The sequence below is a fragment of the Suncus etruscus genome, chromosome 16 (genome assembly GCF_024139225.1).
Source record: "Suncus etruscus isolate mSunEtr1 chromosome 16, mSunEtr1.pri.cur, whole genome shotgun sequence".
NCBI lineage: Eukaryota > Metazoa > Chordata > Mammalia > Eulipotyphla > Soricidae > Suncus > Suncus etruscus.
In genome coordinates this window covers 45887551-45910640 of record NC_064863.1, presented here as the reverse complement: position 1 = coordinate 45910640, position 23090 = coordinate 45887551, and the positions used below count along the sequence as shown (strand labels likewise).

The 23090-nt window shown below is 38.2% G+C and overlaps 1 non-coding gene across 1 annotated transcript; it reads right to left on the bottom strand.

Annotated features, from left to right (window-relative positions):
- Window positions 1-1114: 1114 nt before the first annotated feature.
- On the bottom strand, window positions 1115-1246 carry LOC126032779 (small nucleolar RNA SNORA51). The gene has a single exon (XR_007503976.1). It is a non-coding gene; the product is annotated as a small nucleolar RNA SNORA51 (small nucleolar RNA).
- Window positions 1247-23090: the final 21844 nt, after the last annotated feature.

Genomic DNA, 23090 nt, shown 5'->3' with positions numbered 1-23090 from the left:
CTAAGATTTTAGTGTTCAGCCTTTTATTCTGAGACAAGAAAGAGACTTAAACACAGCCTCTGGATACAGCTTACTATTACTCTTAGCCCAGCTAGAATTTCTAGAATGAGGCAATAGAGTGTGACTATGGCTATAGAATAAGATGAAGTGAAGCAAGTCAGGCAACCCTGACTAGCAACTGAAAGGGAATAGGCAAAGAGGGAAAATCCAGATTCAAGGAAACAGGAAGGAACCAGGGAAAACAGACCAAAACAATAGGGTTCAACATGAAGAATGGGAGGCAGAATCTGGAGGAAGTCCCTGAGCCACGGAATGGTAGACACAGCTGCTTATAGGGTCTCTGACCAAGTGTACAGGTGTAAAGGAAGCTATCAGGGCCAGCCTTATATACTTACTCATGCACTCAATATTAAATTAGATGTTTGATTTAACTAGCTCTAATATTAGCTGCGAGATCATTATCTTATTCCCAGTGCCCTTGAAACCAAATCTTAGAATTGATGACAGAGAGACCAGGTAAGCATAAGCAGAACTGAGAAGAGAATGCCACATGTGCTCCTGAGAAACATATTCAGCAAACCTGTCTTCTTTATATTAAGAGTGAGCTTTGAAATGTTAGCATACTTATAAAAATAATTAATAAAGGAAGAACTCACTTAAAATGAACCTTGGGAAAGATGGTGGTCCTAGACTGCTAATAGCTAACTATTCATTTAGATAGGCACTTTAATCTGTAGCCAGAGCAAAACATGATAGGCACTGTTTAATCTGTAGCCAGAACAAAAAAAAATGAGGTGTTTATGAGTTATTAAAGTTACTAAAGTTAAAGCTATGCTATGATATATTAAACTTTTAAAGATAAAATGTTAAGAGTGCTGTCATTGACTGGAGAGTTGTAAGGAGCAGAATCCTTAAGGTATAACAGAAAGGGAGGGAGGGAAGGCAGATACCAGCATTCTAGACCTGGTCTTGCTGCTCAGTTGCAGGAAGACTTTGGGTTCTCCATGTCAAGCTAGCAGATTTTGAATCTGAATGATTCTCTGTCACATATTCTCTGTAATATGTATGAAATTGGAACTCACATGAAAGGATGCATATAAGTATATTTTGTATAGTATATATATTTATATTTCATATTTTTTCAGGCAAAGGGCCTGGTTTGAGGTGTATATGGGGAGCATTTACTGTACCTCTTCTTCTATAAGTCAGTGTAAAGAACACAGCCTGTGGTAAGCATTGGGAGGCCTTATCTTAATATTATCTTATATTTCATATTAACATAGCTATAAAATTGTTATTTATATGTTATTTATATGTAATATAGTTATATGTAATATCTCTCAAAATATAGCTACAATGAGACAGATATGATTCTAACAGCACAACAGTTCCCTTCATCGGATTACATTGCATATAGATAGTCTCCTAATGAAGCTTGGCCTTTTGGATCAAGTTTCATTATTGGAAGCAAGGTCTTCAATATTTTTTATCTGTCCTATATTTCTGATGTAAGACCATTGAGGATTATTATGTGTGTTATGTAATTTTAACATCCATTCCTTGTTCGTTTCAGAACAACTTTATGATTTTTTTCGACAGGGGAATTAGCTACTGTACTCCCAGGCCTGTTCAAGAACCTAGATATAACCTAGGAGAAACTGGTTGAGAAAGATTTTTCTTGGATCTTGGGAAATAGTTCAGGAATGACCACAGGGCCAATGGAACCTAACCATCACTTTTTCTCATCTCCTCACCTCTCCTTCCCTCTTCTTTTCTCTTCCCTCCCTTCCTCTTCTGTCTTTTTTTTCTCTTTTTTTCTACCCTCCCATACTCCTCTTCAATTACAAGGCCAGTATCAATATTGCTACCAAAGTTACTGAGGACATTAAGAATGAATTTGGAGCTGTTGATGTTAGCGTCTCTCAGGACACCCCACTGATCACGTAAATCACATATACACAAAAAAGTAGACAGCAATTTCCTTTTTTTGCTTTGATGTTTTTATTTATTTTTTATAAATAAATTCTTCAAATTGAATCACTGTGAGATACACAATTACAAAGTTGTTCCCTTGTCTGCCTCTGGGGCAGACATTTCTCTCTTTCTCTCTCCCTTTTTTCTTTTAGACACTGTAGTTTGCAATATTTTTATTGAATGGGTATCTTGTATATCATTTTACCACCTTTCAGCACCTACTTCTTGTTCAGAGTAATTATTTCCTACTATCATAATCATAGTGGTACCTTTTCTGTCCTAACTAACAGCACTTCTCCACAATTTGTGGCATGCTTCCTACCATGAAGCAGTCCTCCTGACCCTTATCTCCATTGACTTTTGATATTAGTATCATACTACTTTTTGTTTTGTTTTGTTTTTTTGGGCCATACTCGGCAGCCCTCAAGGGTTACTCCTGGCTCTGCACTCAGAAGTCGCTCCTGGGAGGCTTGGGGGACCATATGGGATGCTGGGGATCAAACCCAGATCTGTCCTGGGTCAACTGCAAGCAAGGCAAATGCCCTACCACTGTGCTATTTTTCTGGCCCTCATCATGCTACTTTTTTTATACCTCACATATAAGTTGTTCATCTATGTCTATACCTTTCCCTCTGACTCATTTAGCTTATCATAATACTTTTCTTTTCTTTCTTTCTTTCTTTTTTTTTTTTTTTGGTTTTTGGGCCACACCCGGTGGTGCTCAGGGGTTACTCCTGGCTGTCTGCTCAGAAATAGCTCCTGGCAGGCACGGGGGACCATATGGGACACTGGGATTCGAACCAACCACCTTTGGTCCTGGATCGTTTGCAAGGCAAACGCCGCTGTGCTATCTCTCTGAGCCCATCATAATACTTTTCATATCATCCATGTATAAGCAAATTTCACAATATTTTTCCTAGTAGCTGTGTAATATTCATTGTATACCATAATTTCTTTACCAACTCTGTTGTTCTCTGGCACTTGGGTTGTTTGCAGATTCTGGCTATTGTGAATAGTGGCAGCAATTTCTTGAGGAATCAAATTCTGAGGATTCCAAATGATCTAGCTCTGTCTGCTATTGATGACTCATAAACTTCAGTTTTATGAACTCTTGAAACTTTTTGTGCTATAACCAAAAGTTACTATTTGCAACTCTCTATAAAGACACTTATCTTTCCAAATTTTAGTGGGTGACCTATGAAAACAAAGTATTTTCATACATTTGTCAGGGAGAGTACTGGATCACACCCAGGCCATAGCTCCTAGCTCTGTATTCAAGTATTACTCTTTTTTTATTTTTATTTTTTTTGGTTTTTGAACCACACCCAGTACTCCTGGCTCTGCACTCAGAAATCGCTTCTGGTAGGCATGGGAGATTATATGGAATGCCAAAATTCGAACCACCATCCATCCTGGATCGGCTGCATGCAAAGCAATCAAATGCCCTACCGCTATGCTATCTCTTCGGTCCCATGTATTACCCTCAAGAGTATATGTGGTGCAGGGATTAAACCCAGATCAGCCACATTCAAGGTAAGTGCCTCAGCCTCAGTACTATCTTTCTAGCTACTAAAAACAAATTGTTTTAAATTTTAAGTCCTTAGAGAATAGGTTCATTACTTGCCTTCCTATCATGTTAAGCAGTGTCTGGAGATAGCAAATTCTTAACCAATATTTGGAATAATAATTAAACTGACCAAAGATGTAGCTCAGGGGTAGAATGCCATCTGGCATATATGAGGCCTTTGCTTTCATCTGGCACACCACAATACAAAATAAATTAATTAAGAAAGAAACAGGGAGATGGCTTAAAGGTCTCAAGTACATGTTTTACATCTAAGACCCCAAAGTATGATCCTCAATCCTTTTGGTCCCCAGACTACTATTGAGGTCACTGAGTCATGCACCACCTGATGTTGCTCAAAAGCATACAAACATCTTATAATGATGAAAATTAATTTGGTTCTGTTTTAGAAATACCCTTTTTATATGTAATAGAGTCTTTAAATAGTTGTAAAATAAAAATAATTATTAAAGATATAAAAGGACTATCATTTCAAAGATAATCATGTTTAAATGTTTGGTATAGTTTTAAAATAATATTTTAGATATTTTTCAAAGATGATTTGCATTTTATATAATATTTTGCTTGTTGTTCCCACTTAGTATATTCTTTTTTTTTTTAAACTTTATTTATTGATTGATTTACTGATTGGTTTTTGGACCACATCTGGTGATGCTCAGGAATTACTTCTGGCTCTGCACTGAGAAATTGCTCCTGGCGGGCTTGGGGGACCATATGGGTTGCGGGGAATCATGCTGGAATCGAACCAGGTCCCTCCCGGGTTGACTGCATGCAAAGCAAATGCCCTACCCCTATGCTGTCTCTCCGGTTCATCACTTAGTATATTCTGAACTAACTTCCAAGTCATCACAGAATAGTTTAGCTTTTTTATAATTTTGTCTTTGAGTTGCTAGGGATTGAATCCAGGACTTCACACATGCAAAGCAAGTGCTCTACAATTGAGTTGCAGCTCTGGCTAATCACTTCATATTATTTTGCATCATGCATTTAAGTGGCTGCATAGTATTGAAGAGTATGGATGAGTTTTTAGAAGAAATCCCCAAAACTGTAATGCTGGGGCCTACTCTCAGCTCTGTGCTCTGGCATTGTTCCCCAGCTGGAGCACTATGTAGTGCTAGGGATTGAACTTGGGCCTCCCACAGATAAAACATGTATTTCAGCTTTTTGAGCTATCTTCCCAGCACCCAGTCCCCAATTTTATGAAGTTAAAAAAATGTTGGAGGTCATTAATAACTCTTCTTTGCAAATTCTAGAATAATTATTTTACTGCTTCTTTTTTTCTTTGCAGGGAATGGCTTTCAAGAGGCCATCCTAAGGATTCTTGGCCAACTTTGCTTGTTGCAATAATTAGGGCCCAGGGAAGCAGTGCTGCTTTGACCCTGTGGTGCCAAAACCTACCAGGACCACTCCTGGCATTATAGGGCCTCCACAACTTCACACACAGTGATGCTCTGGGGATTATGCGGTGTCAGAGATTTAGCTGAAGTTGGATACATATAAGTCATTTACCCTAATTCATGTACTGTCTTCCCACTCAATAACCACTAGTTCCTTCCTTCCTTCCTTCCTTCCTTCCTTCCTTCCTTCCTTCCTTCCTTCCTTCCTTCCTTCCTTCCTTCCTTCCTTCCTTCCTTCCTTCCTTCCTTCCTTCCTTCCTTCCTCTTTCTTTCTTTTTCTTTCTTTCTTTCTTTCTTTCTTTCTTTCTTTCTTTCTTTCTTTCTTTCTTTCTTTCTTTCTTTCTTTCTTTTCTTTCTTTCTTTCTTTCTTTCTTTCTTTCTTTCTTTTCTTTCTTTCTTTTCTTTCTTTCTTTCTTTCTTTTTTCTTTCTTTCTTTCTTTCTTTCTTTCTTTCTTTCTTTCTTTCTTTCTTTCTTTCTTTCTTTCTTTCTTTCTTTCTTTCTTTCTTTCTGTTGTGTTTTCTTTCTAGGCCATGTCAAGTGGTGCTCTTGTCTTACCCTGTGCTTAACAATCATGCCTCACAGTGCTGGGGACATTGGATGCAATGCCAGGGATCAAACCTGAGCTGACCATGTGTAAGTCATATGCCTTACCCTCTTACTGTCTCTTGCATTGGATACACACACACACACACACACACACACACACACACACACACACTTTTTTGGTTTTTGGGTCACACCCGGCAGTGCTCAGGGGTTCCTCCTGGCTCTTTGCTCAGAAATTGTTCCTGGCAGGCTTGGGGACCATATGGATGCCGGGATTCAAACCAATGATCTTCTGCATGAAAGGCAAATACCTTACCTCCAAGCTATCTCTCCGGCCCTTGCATTGGATATTTTAAGATATAATTCCAGTCTTGTGGCTTCCCAAATGATCTTTTCCATAGCAGGGAATGGGTAATTGACCCATCAATAGCCATATCAACGATTAGAAAATCCATCACTGTAGATTTTGCATTTCAATCCTGTGAATTGCAAAAGCATTTTGGGTCCTTTGTTCATATCTGACTGAGATGCTTATCCTGAGATTTGATTTTGACTTATTCATTTTAGAAGTCTCTTTGCTTCATATCCAAAAGTCTGATAATAGTAATGGTATAATAGGGGTAATCTGGTAAAAGGGGCTGAAGTGATATAGTAAGTAGATATTTGACTTGTATACAGCTGACATGGATCTATCCCTGGGAGCTCATATAGTCCCCTGAGCTCTGACCAGAAGTAATGTCTCAGTGTATTGCCATATATATTTCCTCAGCACCATCTGGTATGACTCAAAAACAAAAAGGCTGGAAATAATTTTAACAGTGCTCTGGTGAGAAAGTTTTATCTGGTTTAGCCTTCACAGAAAACAAAATGGAGATCTACTTAAAAAAACAAAAATAAAATCTGTGTCTGGGCAAGAACAGGGAACCTCCTGGGCAGGTTTTACCTTACATTTCTGCATTTTTCTATAAAATTAAGAAGAAAGGAAAAAAGAAAGGATGGAAGCCAGGGGTCAAGTGGTCACAGGTACATTGGTGGAAGAAAAAAAGGACAGATCTAAATATTCAAGCCAAAATTAACAACAATAGAATCAGGGGACCTAAACTTTATTAAAACTTAAAAACTAGGAAGGACTTTGTAGATCACAATGGTTTCAATAAAATATAATAAATTTAAAAAAGAAAAAATGGGAATAAGACTCTCACACAATATAGCAATATTATTTGTTGGCATTTATTCCTGCAAACACAAAAACATTAATTCAAAATGATATATGCACAACCCTATATTCATTGCTGCACTTAGGATGAGAGTAAAGACATGAAAACAACCTAATGATTGTATGAATGAATCAAGTTTATATATGTAATATATATTTATGCATACACAATGCTCTAAAAACATGCTTTTCTCAGAAACAGATGAAACTAGAGGTTGCTGAGTGAAGTCAGTTAGCAGGGAAGGAATAGGTATACAATGACTGTAAAATAGATATACAATGATTGGGACTTAAAGACACAACAAAATAAAAACAAAGATCTAAAGACAACTTAACAGGAGAAATTACCGAAACAAGTGATTTTGGGACTGGGATGGAGAGGGAGGGGGCGTTCAGATCCCTGGGAAGGAATGGGTATATGTTCAGTGGTGGTGGGTATGATGTTGGAATTATATGCATGACATATCATTAACAGTCTTATAATACTGTTATAACAGTATATAATTGTTATAATATTGTTGTAATAAAGATTACAATTAATTTATTAAAAACTTGATTTGTGGGGCCAGAGAGATAGCACAGCGGCGTTTGCCTTGCAAGCAGCCGATCCAGGACCTAAGGTGGTTGGTTCGAATCCCGGTGTCCCATATGGTCCCCCGTGCCTGCCAGGAGCTATTTCTGAGCAGATAGCCAAGAGTAACTCCTGAGCACCGCTGGGTATGGCCCCAAAACCAAAAAACAAAAACAGAAACAAAAAAAAACAACCTTGATTTGAATTTGTTCATAACAATTAAAAAATAATGATAATACAAAATAAAAGTCTCTTTGCTTATTCCAGATCCTCCTCCTCATTAGTAGTATCATCAGATGTTTTGCAAGTTCTAATGGTCATCATCATTTCCTTTTCTCAGGTTGTTGCACCAGTCACCCAAAGGGTCTTTCTTCTTCACTCTTCTCCATAGTCTCATATATATGCTACCTTCTCTTCTGTAAAATAAAAAAAAATCAGCCAATAGCAATAATAAAAATCTTGCTTGGATAACATTACTGTTCATAAACTGCAATGACTCCCTTGCTGAGTACAGCTCAATCCTTGTGCTCTAGCTTACCATGGTTAAGACCTTTCATAATTTGACAGTCATGATGAGCTTTGGAGGCAGGCTGGAACTGTACCTCTGTACTTCAGATGTACCTGGCAGCCACTCTCATGAACCACTACTTTCCACCATGTCTGTGTAAGTGACTAATGCACAGACACATGAAACTCTTAAAAGAGAGGCCAAGCTAGCAGGAAAAACTCATGGATATACTGGTTGATTGTAACGGGGTCTCTACAAACCACTGCTTCGCCAATATGAGGTCATCAGCTCAGCTCCACATAGCCTCAAATTTATGGATCATGTGGCTGCTTTTGTGGCAGTGCACCACACCCTAATTTGAATTCTGATTATCCAGCAATAATATACAAAATATTAAGTAAATTATTCCTATCTGGCAAGGGTTTAGCCTGGGGGAGATTGGGAAACTGATGATCAGTTTGGAGGTAATTTTACATTTGAGGTGGGATATTGAATACCAAAAATAACTTTTATGTCAACTCTGTAAACCACAGTGTCTAAAATAAAGAAATTTAATTTAAAAATAAAGACCTTTCATGATTTGATCTCAGTTCACTCTTTTCAAAATTTTTATAATTTATTAATCTTATCCTTCAACCAGTGTGAACTGTTTTCTTCTTGTGAATATCCTTTGCTCTCATCTCCAGCTTCTCAAAAGTTCCCCTACACATTGAACCCCCATCCTCCAGCCTGCCATGAAATCACTTCTACTCCCCAGCCAGGAAAATCTCTCCCTTTTCTGTGCATCCAGCACATATTACATATAAATCTTATAGAATTTATCTCTCCCCTCCCCATTGCCTTCTATGGTTATTTATTTTTATTCATTTATAAGAAGAGAGAACACTTATTTAAATATATAACTCTAGCTTTGAAATATTTGGGGGAAATCAGTCAAAATATTTACGAGGCCTGTGTGCGTTGTTTCATTTTTATCTCCTCACTGTTTTTGGATCGTATTTCTCCCATTTTCTACACTTGTGTGCCTGAATCCACCTTTATCTGGTCAATGATTGTTTCTATAGGCCCTAATGTCTTTGTTCCAGGGTTGAAATTTGCGCAGGGATTTTTGACTGCATTTCAGGAATCCACTTTGTTTTTCTTCTGTGTTTAGGAGGACGAGTGTCACAGAGTTAGTAAACACAGCACGGAGAGTTTCCTTAAACAGGCAGCCAGATACTTTGATCACTGGTTCTGTTAAGAGCTGTTCACTCTGCTACCTCATGAGGATCTGTTTTCCAGGCTTGTTTTGAGGAAGCTGGAGTAGCTATTATGCCCTAATCAGGAAAACATGGGGCAGTTTTATAGTGTTCATTTCTTGTGCCTTTAATGACCTATGCTCAAAATCCTGTAATCTAGAGCAGGGTTACTTTCCCTCCTTTTCAAGCAGTTTAGTTTAACTGGACAGAGTGGCTAAACTTAACCATCACACCATAGGAAGAAGAGACTCAGCCATTTAGCTCTCAATATAATCACGGATTTACTTGATACTGGCCTGCTCTATGTAAAACATCTCTTCTGGCACATCAACTATAATATAGTTAGAATATTGTTACAATCCTGACCAAAAGTCTGTTGGTATTTTACACAAAATTAGAAAAATAGTTCTAAAATGTATTTGGAACCACAAAAAATCTCAGTAGCAAAGACATCTTTTGTTTGTTTGTTTTTGGCTCACACCCGGCTGCACTCAGGGGTTACTTCTGGCTCTGTGCTCAGCAATCGCTCCTGGCTGGCTCGAGGGATTATATGGGGTTCCAGGATTCGAACCACCATCCATCCTGGATCAGCTTTGTGCAAGGCTGTAGCTCCACTGGTGCCTTGTGGGTTTGTTTGCTGATGTTCCATTGGTGTCTTGTGGATTTCTTTCTTATTTTTCTTTCTTTTCTGTTCTTTTTATGTAGGGTAAGGGGGCACACTTGGTACTGTCCAGGGGTTATTCCTGATTCTGTATTATCTGTGCTCAGAGGATTATATGAGATGCCAGGGATTGAACCTGGGTTGGCTGTGTGCAAAGCAAGTGTTCAAGCTACTGTACCTCTCAGCTAGTGTCCTAGCTGCTGTTCTATAATACTCAAACCCTTCAAACCTGATTTCTTTAAGAGAATGTCTTGGTCTTAGAGTAACCGCTTACCTGACTTCAAGTTTAGGTACAGGAAAATGTTTGCTAAACATGATCTACATGCTGGACATAGAGCAAGTTGCACCAAAAGTACAAGGTATAGGCAAAAAAGAGGAAAGCTTCTAGATTTCACCAACTATTTAAGGTGCCCAGCTGTTTTCAACACCTTTTCCTTATTTTGAATAAATGAGCATTTTTCAAATCAGCTCTTATATTCTCATTCAGCTTGGAAAGGGCTGAGTCAAGTGTTCTAATTAATAAACTCCTGATTGTCTCATGCCATTTCTTAGGAAACTGTTGATGGTTCACTGAATATATTATCTCACCCACTCAGTCATTCTTTTTTTATTGATCTACTACAGGCATAACACCAGGCTCACTACAATGAAGGAAAAATAATAAACAACACATTCCTGCTGCCTGTTTTCTGGTCTAGTAGCAATGTCAATCATTACACAACAAATCATTTTAGAAACACAAGTGAAATAACTGTTTATTAGTAATTTACTTACAATAGGAGCCTCCACACACCCAAATAAATAAGTAATAAATTGTACTTGGGCATCTCTGGGATGGCTTCATAGAGATGTGCAATTTAATTTGAGTCCTGAAGGATGGGTTGGATTTTGGTATGAAAGACAGGGGTCAGACTAATCTTTGTTCAAGACTTGAACATACTGAATCTTGAAAATGCCTGCCATATAACTAACTTATGAAAATGTGATGAACATTTTCATAATAATGATGAACATCAATGATTATTAGGCAAATACAAATCAAAAAGGCTATAAGATATCTCTTCAATCAGCAAAAGCAGACTGAATCATAAAAACAGAAAACAACCAGTTCTGGCAGAGATGTGGTGAAAAAAGAGCCTTTGTTAACTGTTATCTGGTTTAGACACTATGAAAAATAGTATGAAGATTTTTCTTTTTTCTTTTTTTTTTTTTTTTTTGGTTTTTGGGCCACACCCGGTAACGCTCAGGGGTTACTGGTGGCTATGTGCTCAGAAGTTGCTCCTGGCTTGGGGGACCATATGGGACACCGGGGGATCGAACCGCGGTCCGTCCAAGGCTAGCGCAGGCAAGGCAGGCACCTTACCTTTAGCGCCACCGCCCAGCCCTATGAAGATTTTTCAAAAAATTAAAAACAAAATTTTCTTATAATCTTGTAATTATAATCCTTCAGGTATCTATCCCAAGTACACAACATTTAAAACACGAACTTAAAAATATATGCATACCTAAAAAAAAAAAAAAGAAAGACAAATGACACCAAAAAAAAAATATATATATATATGCATACCTTTGTATATTACTGCATTATCTGAAAAAAGCCAGAATGTCAACAGATGAATAGACAAAGAAATTGTGCTATATATATTATACAATCATAATCAAAATGAAGTCTTCCTTTATATCTTTTTTTTTGTTGTTTGTTTTTTTGTTTTTGGGCCACACCCGGAGTTGCTCAGGGGTCACTCCTGGCTGCTCAGAAATAGCTCCTGGCAGGCACGGGGGACCATATGGGACACCGGTATTCGAACCAACCACCTTTGGTCCTGGATCGGCTGCTTGCAAGGCAAATGCCGCTGTGCAATCTCTCTGGGCCCTATATCTTTTTTCTTAATTTTGGACTATATTTATTGGTGCTCAGGGCTTACTCTTGACTCCTGACTCTTACTCCTTACCCTTTACTCCTGATGCTAGGTATCATTTTTAGAGAGGTTGGGGGATCATATGGGGTGCAGGAGACCTAACCCAGGCTGGCTTTATGAAAGGCAAGGAACCTATCTATTGTATGATCTTTCTGTTCCTTTCATTTTACTACAGTTTGAAAAATACTAGAGAGTACTATATTGATCAAAATAAGTCAGAAAAAAAGACAATATCAGATAATTTCACACAGATGTGGATATAAAAAATGAGAGAGAGAGAGAGAGAGAGAGAGAGAGAGAGAGAGAGAGAGAGAGAGAGAGAAGTAGTACTAGCTCTAGAAAAATAAACTTTTAAACTCTGACAACAGAATTTAGGATACCAAGATGAAAGTATGGAAGTTCCAGATACAAAAGACAATGGTGGAGAGTACACTGGTGTTGGGTGTAGTATTAGGGGTAATATTGTAACCCTAAAACATAAACATTTACATTATTGTAAATCATCATCACTCCAATTAAAAAAATACTCTGAGGATACAACTGTCACAAAGAGAATAGAAAAGAAGAAAATGTATAATATATTCACTTGATCTTAGAATATGGGTGTCTGGATAGATTAAAGGTGATGAATTGAGACAGGTAGGATGATGTAGAACTGAAAATTCTTGATCACTATGTCAAGGATAATGACACTCTATTCTTCAGGTAAGAGAAAGCCATTGGTGTTTCCTGAGGTAGACTGTGGTTTGAACAGAGTTGTGCTTTACTAAAATTATCTGGTAGTAAAGGTGAATAAAAGGTTAGAGGGAGAGAAACAAGGTAAGACTTATCTAAACACGTAGTAAAGAAAAGCTACATTTGACCATCCAGGGGACCCCAGATTATTGTTTAAAAAATGGTTGGTTTCCAGAAACTTTGAATAGTGAAGGTGATAATTTCAACTTAAAAAAAAAATGCAAACATGGGGCCAGAGAGATAGCATGAAGGTAAGGCGTTGGTTTGAATCCTGGCATCCCATATGGTCCCCTATGCCTGCCAGGGGCGATTTCTGAGCGTGGAGCCAGGAGTAATCCCTGGGCGCTGCAGGGTGTGACCCAAAAAACAAAAAAATAAAAAGCAAACACAAACTGGAATTGCCTTTTGCCTTCCAGGGCTTTTTTTTTTTTTTTTTTTTTTTTTTATAAATTCTACATTAGACCATTTGTATCAATGATAAATTGCTAAATAACTAGAGTATGTGAAACCAAACGGGAAATAAATGAAGGAGAAAGACTTCATTTTTGGGAACCAGAAAAAATTATGGAAGTCTATCAAGAACTTCAATGCAATAAAAGGACTTGGAGAATAAAATGCTAAGGGAAGGTTGTTTTCTTCCATCCATTTCTTTGAATAAAGAATTCTGTTCACTTTATCAATTGCAATAAGATAAGAAACCCAAGACAGGAGAGGACGTCGGGTATTTTCAGAGTAAATGGGAAGGTAAAAAATTTCCCCAACACCTTAAACCTTTGTTGTAATTGAAAATATTGACTATGAACATTTATTAATAATGTGTAATATCTTCAATTAAATTCAGCTAATATTTGTGATGTATCTGTGAAGATCAAGTACTCTTCTAGAGTACAAAGATGAATAAGAACCTTGTCTTTACTGACAAGAGAGACAATTGAAGCATTTCCTCTCACAATGGTATATGATTAGAAACCTCATTGACATACACAGATAAGACAAAGAGCATGCATGAGTGAGAGGCAAATAAAATAATAGTAATAATAGTAGTTCTTTTTTTTTTTTCCTTAGTTTTTCTTTTGTTGTCAAAGACTTGGCTAAATAATTGGTTTTGTTTTATTGTGACACTTTTGGCTCTCTTTTCTTTTGGTTTATCTATTTGTTTTAACAGAAAATAAACATTGCACATTCTACCTTTGTCATACATAGACTAAAATGAAAGCAATTTTAACTAAATATCAGTTTTAGTTTTGCTCTTATTCATGGTGTTAGTTGTTGCTTCTTAATATTCTATGAACGCTTTTCATGTAATATTTTTGTTTTAACTACTTTAAGATGTTTATTTAGTCACTACTTACTTTCTTCATCTAAAATACAGAAGGAAAATACAAATATAAAAATTCCCAGCACATGGCCTCCAGCACTCAAGAAATTATTTTTTTCTTTTTCCTGTTGGAGTTGATTTTTCAACATCAGAACTTGCTCTCTTTCTCAGAGAATTAATTATTATTTTTTGAGGCTCCAGAAGAGTTTATTTTCTCCCTTTGATCTTTTTCTCCCATCCCCTCCATTGATTTCTTTTTTCTGACTCATGCTCAGTTGACTTGCTATTTATTCTTTCTGTTGCTTCCTGCTGTCTTGCTATCTGACTTCGATAGAAATTGAGGCATTTCAAGAGTTTGATCATGCTTATGACAAAACTCATGTCTCTGAGTCTAGATGAAAAAACAGTAAATTTGATGTCTTATCTTTCTTTTTAAGAAACAAATCAATGTAGTTTTTAAAAAAAAAATTTTTTTTTTAACCTCACTTGCCTTTGCTTCTTCCCATTCTTGATGGAACATTGACCCAGAGTAGACGATCTGTATGCTGGTATCAGTTAAATAGAATTACCAACTGAAATTCATCAGTGAATTTATTTGAGTATGACTATTTCTAGTAACTGGCCAGGTCAGCTTTTTGCCAAGGAACCTTTGTGTTCATTGTGTCCAAATCCAGTTCTCATATACAGCCAGACTTCAGTTGAATTATTTATTCTGAATGAGACTGAGTTCTGGAATAAATTTTGGAAGGCAATTCCAGTGAAACGGCTTTGCCCCTGCTTTCCAAGAACACATGTTCTCTGGCTTGGAGAAGTAAACTGCTTTTGGTGAATTTTAAGCTCATTTTTGGAAACCAATGTCTATTTTTCTTGATTTAATGGAAGATAATAGCATCATTATTCATTCAGAACCTTGACCCTGCTCTGTGTTGGGCTGAACTTACTTGCATCATGGTTTAAGTATTAAAGATGAAGAAAGAGACTCAGATAGAGGAAAGGCTGTTGTTATGAGATTCAGGTCCAGTTCTACAAAACGTTGATACATTATTTAATTTGTGGGTATATACCACATGCTAGCTTTATACTAGATGTGTTAATGCTTGTAGACAGAGCAGCAAGTAGAATAAGTATGTTTAACTAATTTACCTGATAAGGGTCTTAGAATCAGAGGTCATGTCCAAGAGATTGAACAATTCTGAGAAGGACTGAAGGTAATGTTAGGAAGGTAGAGCAGAATGAGGGTTGGGGACATTTGAAAGAGGTAAATGTGAGCCCTGGAGTTTCAGCTGTATCCTCAGATAAGAACTCACATTCTTTAGACTTTTAGTTTTTTTTAAATATAAAGCTTTAAAAAATTCCTTTCCCCTTTCCTTTCACCGCCTCTACCTCCCCTTTCCTCTTCTTTCCCACTTCCTCTTTCCTGTTGTTTTAGCTAGAAATGGTGAGGGGTTTCAGATTTTTTTTTTAACAATAATATATTAAACACATATTGCATTTTGCCATTTTTTTCTTTTCTTTCTTTTGTCTCCATTTCCTTGTCCCCTTTTATTATTAAAACAGTGCTTTATAGTTTTCTTTCTATAGGTTCTTCATTTATTTAGTTAACTCCAAAGTATTTGAATTTCTGTTGTGTTACTGTGAATAAGATTGTTTTTCAAATGTGCATTTCTTTTCTATCATTATTTGTGTATAAGAGGCCATTGATATTTGAGCATTAATTTTTTTTTCATTGTGTCCTTAATTTTTATTTTCTTTTTTTTTTCTTTTTTTTTTTAAATTTAAACACCTTGATTACATACATGATTGTGTTTGGGTTTCAGTCATATAAAGAACACCACCCATCACCAGTGCAACATTCCCATCACCAATGTCCCAAGTCTCCTTCCTCCCCACCCGACCCCCGCCTGTACTCTAAACAGGTTCTCAATTTCCCTCATACATTCTCATTATTAGGACAGTTCAAAATGTAGTTATTTCCCTAACTAAACTCATCACTCTTTGTGGTGAGCTTCCTGAGGTGAGCTGGAACTTCCAGCTCTTTTCTCTTTTGTGTCTGAAAATTATTATTGCAAGAATGTCTTTCATTTTTCTTAAAACCCATAGATGAGTGAGACCATTCTGCATTTTTTTCTCTCTCTCTGACTTATTTCACTCAGCATAATAGATTCCGTGTACATCCATGTATAGGAAAATTTCATGACTTCATCTCTCCTGACAGCTGCATAATATTCCATTGTGTATATGTACCACAGTTTCTTTAGCCATTCGTCTGTTGAAGGGCATCTTGGTTGTTTCCAGAGTCTTGCTATGGTAAATAGTGCTGCAATGAATATAGGTGTAAGGAAGGGGTTTTTGTATTGTATTTTTGTGTTCCTAGGGTATATTCCTAGGAGTGGTATAGCTGGATCGTATGGGAGCTCGATTTCCAGTTTTTGGAGGAATCTCCATATTACTTTCCATAAAGGTTGAACTAGACGGCATTCCCACCAGCAGTGGATAAGAGTTCCTTTCTCTCCACATCCCCGCCAACACTGTTTATTCTCATTCTTTGTGATGTGTGCCATTCTCTGTGGTGTGAGGTGGTATCTCATTGTTGTTTTGATTTGCATCTCCCTGATGATTAGTGATGCGAAGCACCTTTTCATGTGTCTTTTGGCCATCTGTATTTCTTCTTTGTCAAAGTGTCTGTTCATTTCTTCTCCCCATTTTTTTTATGGGATTAGATGTTTTTTTTCTTGTAAAGTTCTGTCAGTGCCTTGTATATTTTGGAGATTAGCCCCTTATCTGATGGGTAGTGGGTGAATAGTTTCTCCCACTCAGTGGGTGGCTCTTGTATCTTGGGCACTATTTCCTTTGAGGTGCAGAAGCTTCTCAGCTTAATATATTCCCATCTGTTAATTTCTGCTTTCAAATGCTTGGAGAGTGCAGTTTCTTCCTTGAAGATGCCTTTAGCCTCAATGTCCTGGAGTGTTTTACTTATGTGTTGTTCTATATATCTTATGGTTTTGGGTCTGATATCGAGGTCTTTAATCCATTTGGATTTTACCTTCGTACATGATGTTAGCTGGGGGTCTAAGTTCAATTTTTTGCAAGTGGCTACCCAGTTGTGACAACACCATTTGTTGAAGAGGCTTTCTTTGTTCCATTTAGGTTTTTTTGCTCCTTTATCAAAAATTAGGTGATTGTATGTCTGGGGAACATTCTCTGAGTATTCAAGCTTATTCCACTGATCTGAGGGCCTGTCCTTATTCCAATACCATGCTGTTTTGATAACTATTGCTTTGTAGTAAAGTTTAAAGTTGGGGAAAGTAATTCCTCCCATATTCTTTTTCCCAATGATTGCTTTAGCTATTCGAGGGTGTTTATTGTTCCAAATAAATTTCAAAAGTGCCTGGTCCACTTCTTTGAAGAATGTCATGGGTATCTTTAGGGGGATCGCATTAAATCTGTACAGTGCTTTGGGGAGTATTGCCATTTTAATGATGTTAATCCTGCCAATCCATGAGCAGGGTAAGTGCTTCCATTTCCGCGTGTCCTCTCTTATTTCTTGGAGCAGAGTTTTATAGTTTTTTTTTGTATAGGTCCTTCACATTTTTAGTCAAGTTGATTCCAAGATATTTGAGTTTGTGTGACACTATAGTGAATGGAGTTGTTTTCTTAATGTCCATTTCTTCCTTATTAGTATTGGTGTATAGAAAGGCCATTGATTTTTGTGTGTTAATTTTGTAGCCTGCCACCTTGCTATATGAGTCTATTGTTTCTAGAAGCTTTTTGGTAGAGTCTTTGGGGTTTTCTAAGTAGAGTATCATGTCATCTGCAAACAGTGAGAGCTTGACTTCTTCCTTTCCTATCTGGATTCCCTTGATATCTTTTTCTTGCCTAATCGCTATAGCGAGTACTTCCAGTGCTATGTTGAATAGGAGTGGTGAGAGAGGACAGCCTTGTCTTGTGCCAGAATTTAGAGAAAAGGCTTTTAGTTTTTCTCCATTGAGGACAATATTTGCCTCTGGCTTGTGGTAGATGGCCTTAACTATATTGAGAAAGGTTCCTTCCATTCCCATCTTGCTGAGAGTTTTGATCAAGAATGGGTGTTGGACCTTGTCAAATGCTTTCTCTGCGTCGATTGATATGATCATGTGATTTTTATTTTTCTTGCTGTTGATGTTGTGTATTATGTTGATAGATTTACGGATGTTAAACCAGCCTTGCATTCCTGGAATGAAACCTACTTGATCGTAGTGGATAATCTTCTTAATGAGGCATTGAATCCTATTTGCCAGGATTTTGTTGAAGATCTTTGCATCTGCATTCATCAGCGATATTGGTCTGTAATTTTCTTTTTTTGTAGCATCTCTGTCTGGTTTAGGTATCAAGGTGATGTTGGCTTCATAAAAGCTATTTGGAAGTTTTCCTGTTTTTTCAATTTCATGAAAGAGTCTTGCCAGGATTGGTAGTAGTTCCTCTTGAAAGGTTTGAAAGAATTCATTAGTAAATCCATCTGGGCCTGGGCTTTTGTTTTTGGGCAGACATTTGATTACTTTCTTAATTTCCTCAATAGTAATGGGTGTGTTTAGATATGCTACATCCTCTTCATTCAATCGTGGAAGATTATAAGATTCCAAGAATTTATCCATTTCTTCCAGGTTTTCATTTTTAGTGGCATAGAGTTTCTCAAAGTAGTTTCTGATTACCCTTTGAATCTCTACCATATCAGTAGTGATCTCTCCTTTTTCATTCCTAATACGAATTATCAAGTTTCTCTCTCTTTCTTTCTTTGTTATTTTTGCCAGTGGTCTATCAATCTTGTTTATTTTTTCAAAGAACCAACTTCTGCTTTTGTTGATCTTTTGGATGGTTTTTCGGGTTTCCACTTCATTGATTTCTGCTCTCAGCTTTGTTATTTTCTTCTTCCTCCCTATTTTTGGATCCTTTTGTTGAGCACTTTCTAATTCTATGAGCTGCGTCATTAAGCTATTCAGGTATGCCCCTTCTTCTTTCCTGATGTGTGCTTGCAAAGCTATAAATTTTCCTCTCAGTACTGCTTTTGCTGTGTCCCATAGGTTCTGATAGTTTGTATCTCCATTGTCATTTGTTTTCAGGAAGGTTTTGATTTCCTCTTTGATTTCATCTCAGACCCACTGATTATTCAGTATGAAGCTATTTAACTTCCAGGTGTTAAAATTTTTCTTCTGTGTCCCTTTGTAGTTCATATATAATTTCAGGGCTTTGTGGTCAGCAAAGGCAGCCTGCAAAATTTCTATCCTCTTGATATTATGGAGGTATGTTTTATGTGCTAACATGTAGTCTATCCTGGAGAATGTCCCATGTATATTAGAGAAAAATGTGTATCCAGGCTTCTGATAGTTTGTGTCTTTATTGTCATTTGTTTCCAGGAACCTTTTTATTTTCTCCTTGATTTCATCTCGGACCCACTGGTTATTGAGCATGAGGCTATTTAACTTCCAGGTGTTAAAGTGTTTCTTCTGAGTCCCTTTGGAGTTCACAAATAATTTCAGAGCCTTGTGGTCAGCGAAGGTAGTCTGCAAAATTTCTATCCTCTTTATCTTATGGAGGTATGTTTTATGTGCCAGCATGTAGTCTATCCTGGAGAATGTCCCATGTACATTGGAGAAGAATGTGTATCCAGGTTTCTGGGGATGGAGTGTCCTGTTTATATCTACTAGGCCTCTTTCTTCCATTTCTCTCCTCAGGTCTAGTATATTCTTGTTGGGTTTCAGTCTGGTTGACCTGTTTAGTGTTGACAATGCTGTGTTGAGGTCTCCCACAATTATTGTGTTGTTATTGATATTATTTTTCAGATTTGTCAACAGTTGTATTAAATATTTTGCTGGCCCCTCATTCGGTGCATATATGTTTAGGAGGGTGATTTCTTCCTGCTGTACATATCCCTTGATTAATACAAAATGTCCATCTTTGTCCCTTACAACTTTCCTAAGTATAAAGTTTGCATCATCTGATATTAGTATGGCCACTCCTGCTTTTTTTTTGGGTGTTGTTTGCTTGGATGATTTTCCTCCAGCCTTTTATTTTGAGTCTATGTTTGTTCTGAGTATTCAGGTGCGTTTCTTGTAGGCAGCAGAAGGTTGGATTGAGTTTTTTGATCCATTTAGCCACTCTGTGTCTCTTAACTGGTGCATTTAGTCCATTGACATTGAGAGAAAGAATTGTCCTGGGAGTTAGTGCCATCTTTATATTAAAGTTTGGTGTGTCTGTTGGTAAGCCTTGTCTTAAAGTATGCCGTTCAGTTTTTCTTTTAAGAATGGTTTTGAGTCTGTGAAGTTTTTGAGCTGTTGTTTGTCTGTGAAACTATGTATTGTTCCTTCAAACCTGAAAGTGAGTTTTGCTGGGTGCAGTATTCTAGGTGAAGCATTTATTTCATTGAGTTTTGTCACTATGTCCCACCACTGCCTTCTGGCCTTGAGTGTTTCTGGTGACAGGTCTGCAGAAAATCTCAAGGATGTTCCCTTGAATGTAATTTCTCTTTTCGATCTTGCTGCTTTCAGAATTCTGTCTCTATCTATGGGATTCGTCATTTTGACTAGGATGTGTCTTGTGGTGTTTTTTCTGGGGTCTCTTTTAGTTGGCACTCTTCGGGCATGCAGGATTTGATCGCATGTATTCATTAGCTCTGGTAGTTTCTCTTTAATGATGTTCTTGACTGTTGATTCTTCCTGGAGATTTTCTTCCTGAGTCTCTGGGACTCCAATGATTCTTAAGTTGTTTCTGTTCAGCTTATCATAGACTTCTATTTTCATCTGTTCCCATTCTTTGAGTAATTTTTCCATTGTTTGATCATTTGCTTTGAGGCTTTTTTCCAATTTCTTCTGCTGTATGTAATTGTTATGCATCTCATCTTCCAGTGTACTGATTCTATCCTCAGCTGCTGTTAATCTGTGGGAAATCTCAACCATGTTTTTCTTCAATTCATCTACTGAGTTTTTCAGACCTGTTATTTGACCTGAAATTTCAGTTTGGAGTTTTCTCATTTCTATCTTCATATTCTCTTGGTTCTTATTAGTGTTCTCTTCTATACTTTGTTTGAGTTCTTTGAACATGTTCCATATTGCAACTCTAAACTCCTTATCTGAGAGACTGACTAGGTGGTTGGTCAGGCTCAAGTCATCAGAGTTGCCATCTTCATTCTCTATGTCTGGCGCTGGCCCGTGTTGTTTCCCCATTGTCACACTAGTATTGTGGGTTTTTCTACGTGTTGTGGTTGTATTCATCGGCTAAATGATGTGCACCGTCGCGAAGGGGAGCGGAGCAACCGTGCTCCTCTGGTTCCTCACTTTCTGGGCGTGTCGACTCACCTCCACGGAAGGCTCATGGGAAGGCAGGCTCCCTGGAAGGCTCACGGGAAGGCAGGCTGCAGATGAGTTCAGTGGCTCCTCCCTTTCTGGGCGTGTCGACTCACCTCCACGGAAGGCTCACGGGAAGGCAGGCTGGCTGATGAGCCACACCCAGGATGAAATCAGGCCGAAAATGCAGGACAGCAGAGTAGAGAGGCAGAAGGGTGCTGGCATCTGAGATCCAGCGAAGTTCAGTGGCTCCTCCCTTTCTGGGCATGTCGACTCACCTCCATGGAAGGCTCACGGGAAGGCAGGCTCCCCGGAAGGCTCACGGGAAGGCAGGCTGCAGATGAGCTGCACCCAGGGTGAAATCAGGCCGAAAATGCAGGACAGCAGAGTAGAGAGGCAGAAGGGTGCTGGCATCTGAGATCCAGCGGAGTTCAGTGGTTGGGTTTCAGATTTCATGGCAGTGCTTGCACTCTAGTTTGAGGTGCTCATACATACTTGGTTGTGAGGTGCTGGAGTGAACATACTTTTGCTGCTACACTCGTTTTTGATAGTAGTTGACATTTTACTTTACAAAGTGAGGCTGTCCTAGGGATTAAACTCCAAGTCAGGGGTCTCAAACTCAATTTACCTAGGGGCTGCAGGAGGCAAAGTCGGGGTGAGGCAGGGCCGCATAAGGGATTTCACACACACAAAAAAAGTCCTCAAACATCATTATTAACAGATTTAATTATTTCTTCTGAACATGAATAGAACATGAAAAATCATGAACAGTTCTTCTGAACATGGCATCTTTTGCCTAGTCTTTGCTGCCAGAGACTTGACAGAGCTTCTTCTCACAAATCTGAACCACATTTGGCTTTAGAGAGGAAACAGTTGAGACCCTCAGTATGGCTTGAAGATGATCATCATTAAGTCTAGACCTGTACTTTGACTTATTGAAGTTCAGTGTGGAGAATAACTTTCACACATGGTGCACTTGAACATTCGGGAAAGCTCAGGGAAGCTGGGGGGCAATTCTCTCAAAAATTGCCCATGCATGTCTGCTTTTCCACTAATCTCCCTGAACTTGGCTTTGAGATCAGAGTTGCATTGCAGGTCAATGAGCTCCATTTCAAGCACAGGAGGGGCATCTTGCACATCAAAGGACAAGGGGTCCACAAAAATTTGGAAGGTGTCTCTGTACTTTTTGAAGTCTGCAAATCTGTGGACAAATTTCTTCTCTAGCTTAAAAATAGCACCAACATATTTCTCACCACTGAATGGTATGCCTGTATCCACAAGTTCCTTGCTTGCTAGGAAATGGCAAAGGTTTGTCTGAGAGAGCTGGGATTTTCATAACACAAGTTTTGTGGAGAATGCTCTCACATTGTCATAGGCAACACTGATAAGCTGCCCTGGGCCTTGTAACATTTTGTTTAGTACATTCAGCTTATGTGTGATGTCAACAAGAAAAGCTAAGTCCATGAGCCATTTGTGATCACTCAGAAATAGCATTCCCATCCTTCTCCATGAAGGCTTTCACTTCTTCTCTCAACTCAAAAAATCTTTTCAGGACATTTCTCCTGCTGAGCCAATGTACCTTGGTGAAATAGAGCACACCTCCATATTCTGACTCCATTTCCTCTAAAAAAGCACGGAACCTCCTGTGCTTTAAGCCCCTCGATCTGATTTGGTTGATGCATTTCACAACAACAGACATCACATTGTCACACAGCAGGCATTTACTCCAAAGGGCCTGCTGGTGGATAATGCAGTGAAGAGCAATGGCCTTCTCTACACCCTCCTCTTCAAGTTGGTTTTGAACAAGTGTCACCAGTCCATTTTTCCTCCCTGTCATCGTTGGCGCTCCATCGGTTATTATTCCAACAAACCTCTTCCATGGCAAACTTGCATTCTCAATGGCATCACGCAGATGCCGAAATATCTCATTAGCGGTGGTCTGGCCGTGCATTGGAATTATTGTGAGCAGCTCCTCCGTCAATTCAAAATTGCAATCAATACCACGGACATAAATTGTGAGCTGCTCAGTGTCTGTTATATCTGTGCCCTCGCCAAGAGCAACTGAGTATGCATCAAAACATTTGTCTTTCTCACACAGTTGATGA